Consider the following 4,335-nt stretch of genomic DNA (forward strand, 5'->3'; position numbering starts at 1 on the left):
ATTCCGATATTGTTCCCTAACGCCACTCTGAGTAAACTTTCCTTTGATCAGGTTGTAGGTTCTCTAACTAACTATTATAACCAACAAATGAATGCACAGCTAGGTACCAGTTCTTTCATTGACAGAAAAGGTCAGAAAAAACTTATCACGAGTGTGTAACGGGGCTATATCAGTAAATAGAGTTTAGTCATGCCCTCGGTGCTATTCACTGCATAACTGCCAAGACTGTCTGTCCAGACAAGCACAGTGTTACTCTTGTAGTAAGAAAGGTCACATACAATCGGTAAGCTTGTAATGGAACAAACATAAGCATTCTGCCCACGTAATCAATGCAGCGTATTCAAAGTCTGATGCAGGCATTAGCAAAACTAGCAATCGAACAGTTTCTTCAGTGCTACGCCAGTCCAACAAGCTTTTTGTTCATTTTCATCTTATTGGAAAACGTGTGAAAATTCAGTTGCGCACAGGTGTCTCTGTTACATTGTTAAATCGTAACACCTATGAAATGTTAGGCGCCCCATGCTCGTTTAAAACTGGCACGCACCTGACGGCTTATAATGGGCAAGACATTCCTGTTCGCAGAAAATGTACTCTACCTTCTATGTATTGCTCACATACGCGAATTGTGACTTTCACTGTGCTACAATCACGTGATTGTGAGAATACATTTGGCCTTGACTCGTTTGATTTGTTTGGCTTTCAAATCCAGGACAATGTGTTGTCAGTGACTGCATTAAATGCAAAATACAGTGTGGCTAGCTTGCTGAAAGAATTCCCTGAACTCTTTTCTGATGGTTTAGGCAAGGCTTACATTATTGTTGTACATCTTACTACGAAAGACAATGTTCAGGCGAAATTTTGCCGGGACAGAACTGTTCCCATTGCATTATGGGACAAAGTGACTCCTGAACTTAAGGAATTGCAAGATAGCGTAGCTATCAAGTTAGTCAATTGCCATGTCCACTGGTTTTGCTACCCAAACCTTCAGGTCGCATTCGCCTCTGTGTTCACTTTAAATCTATATTCAACCCACAAACTGTGATTGATACATATCCATTGCCACGCTCCGGGGATCTCACGGACAGATTAGGCGCTGGTCGATACTGTTCAAAATTTGATTTGTGTGACGCGTATCTTCAAATACCACTAGATGGCGGATCTCAAACAGTGTGTGTTGTTTACACTCATTTGCGCTTGTTTAAATATTTGCGTTTGCCTTTCGGGAGTGCTTCTGCACCAGCATTTTCCAACGGTTTTTGGAACAGCTGACTGCTCAAGTACCGACCTGTTCAAAGCATTTGGACAATATTATCGGCAGCAGGTCGTTCAACGGAAGAACACTTTTCAAATTTGCCTGCTTTGTTTCGTGTGTTATCTGATGCAGGTCTAAAGGGTACACTAGATATGTGTGATTTTTTTAAACCTGAGTTGATGTATCTTGGTCATGTCATAAACAGTCAAGGTGTACATCCTCTTCAGTCACATTTGTTAGCCATAAGTGACCTACCAGTTCCCCGTAATGTCACAAAATTGCAGTCCGTCGTAGGGAAAATGAACTAATATATTCGGTTCATACCGAATGCTGTGTAAATCGCAGCTCCGTTGCATCGCTTTGAGAGGTTAAGTTGTTTCAAGTTTTAACACTCGGGTTATTGAAAGGTAGCAAACAATACGTGAAGATGACGTAAGCGCCGCGCCCGACTGGTGAAGGCCCACTTGGATAGCAGCTTCAACGTTAGCCACTTGATTAGCGTTTTCTATGTAGAACAGACCTGTATTTGTCCCTGCTGAAGAAAACTTATTATTTTGTACAATGTCGCGCTTTGCTTGCGACATGTTTATCAAAGTTAAGTACTGCAATCGTCTTATTGTAGTAAAACTCATGAATATGGGTTGTTTGATTGTTCAGTGAAACGTTTATGCAGGATTCCTAGACACTACAGTTCGCACATCCTCACCTCTCTCAGAAGCCGGGTGAGTGTTGACTTCCGTAACATGAAATACGTACTACAAAGTAAATATTATTCATATAGCTGCTCATACACTCACTCGAGGTAGAGTATACGTATCCAGTATTGAGTATACTACCCTTCAGTGTGATTCAGATCGTTTGGAAGCAATTTTATTGTTCATGGCACACAAGCCATCAACACTTCCGGTGCCCACCACGACCGAACGCGCACTACTTTCTAACCGTAACTATTACTTGCAACAACTACAAATAGAGCACGGTATCGACAGGAACAGAAATCAGTGATATTACTATGTTTAATTTGTGTTGTAACTTCCATAAGCGTAGAACACTTCTAGATGTATAACTTGTACTTTAATTTTTAATCTGTAATATGACGCTCCTGGTACGAATAAAGAAAGGAGTGGTCGTATCAGTTCAGCATTCTTGAATTCATACAATCATAACGTTCGGAGACGTTATTTTTATCCATCGTCATCGGACTTAGGTGTAAGATAGCGGACCTGGGAACAAACTTGATTAATCGTTCTTACATCAGCAGATGAAGCATCCTATTACAGTTGGAGATAAAATTATAGAGTTAAATTGCATTGCACATGATGTATGTGCCACGTAAACTGAACAGTTCTTCATACCATAGTGAATTGATTCCTATATCTTCGGAAGATTAGTAATACACTTGACATGGTCGCAAATATATTCTTTTTTTGGGAGGGGGGTGGGGCGTTTAGGGATAACCCGATCATCAGATCTGTTAACATCTATACAAAGTATCTTGTCGCCTCATACCTCATAACGTGACACCTTCACCACCAGTTTGGACAGCAGTGGTCACCAAGATAAGTGTATGATTATTTAGTGCTAAAGATGGTAGTAGATCTCATGAGAGACTTCTTGCCCGAAGTGATAGAATAACCATGTATTAATTGTAGCTTCAGTTTCTATGTCGTGTCTTTGGGTGAATTTCTGTTCCAGGTTTACCCTAAAGAAACTGAATACCTAATGGCTTAAGATCACAGTCCATTACGCAGCAGTCTGCAAGAGAACTGTCCACTAGATGTGCTGATAACAGAGATCTAGTGTTCATGTAGTTTTATAGCTCACAGTCACAGACTAGGTCTACAAGAATTATCGTTTTGCTTAAAAATAGTCCTGCGAAGTCTTATTTTTGGCAGAATCTAAAATGGAAAAGTATCATCCACACAACTCCGAAGATGGCAAGAGCTGACAAGTGCGAGAATTATCGCACAATCAGCCGAACAGCTCATGCATCGAAACTGCTTACAACAATAATATACAGAAGAATGGAAAAGAAAATTGAGAGTGCGCTAGGTGACGATCAGTTTGACTTTAGGAAAAGTAAAGGCACGAGAGAGGCAATTCTGACGTTACGGCTAATAACGGAAGCCAGGCTAAAGAAAAATCAAGACACGTTCATAGGATTTCTCGACCTGGAAAAAGCGTTCGACAATATAAAATGGTGCAAACTGTTCAAGATTCTGAAAAAAGTAGGGGTAAGCTATAGGGAGAGACGGGTGATATACAATATGTGCAACAACCAAGAGGGAATAATAAGAGTGGACGATCAAGAACGAAGTGCTCGTATTAAGAAGGGAGTAAGACAAGGCTGTAGCCTTTCGCCCCTACTCTTCAATCTGTACATCGAGGAAGCAATTATGGAAATGAAAGAAAGGTTCAGGAGTGGAATTAAAATGCAAGGTGAAAGGAAGTCAGTGATACGATTCGCTGATGACATTGCTATCCTGAGTGAAAGTGAAGAAGAATTAAATGATCTGCTGAACGGAATGAACAGTCTAATGAGTACACAGTATGGTTTGAGAGTAAATCGGAGAAAGACGAAGGTAATGAGAAGTAGTAGAAATGAGAACAGCGAGAAACTTAACATCAGGATTGATGGTCACGAAGTCAATGAAGTTAAGGAATTCTGCTACCCAGGCAGTAAAATAACCAATGACGGACGGAGCAAGGAGGACATCAAAAGCAGACTCGCTATGGCAAAAAAGGCGTTTCTGGCCAAGAAAAGTTACTAATATCAAATATCGGCCTTAATTTGAGGAAGAAATTTCTGAGGATGTACGTCTGGAGTACAGCATTGTATGGTAATGAAACATGGACTGTGGGAAAACCAGAACAGAAGAGAATCGAAGCATTTGAGATGTGGTGCTGTAGACGAATGTTGAAAATTAGGTGGACTGAGAAGGTAAGGAATGAGGAGGTTCTACGCAGAATCGGAGAGGAAAGGAATATGTGGAAAACACTGATAAGGAGAAGGGACAGGGTGACAGAACATCTGCTAAGGACAGGAGGGAATGACTTCCATGGTACTAGAGGGAGCTGTAGAG

This window comes from Schistocerca gregaria, chromosome 4 (assembly GCF_023897955.1).
Source record: "Schistocerca gregaria isolate iqSchGreg1 chromosome 4, iqSchGreg1.2, whole genome shotgun sequence".
Taxonomy (NCBI): Eukaryota; Metazoa; Arthropoda; class Insecta; order Orthoptera; family Acrididae; genus Schistocerca; species Schistocerca gregaria.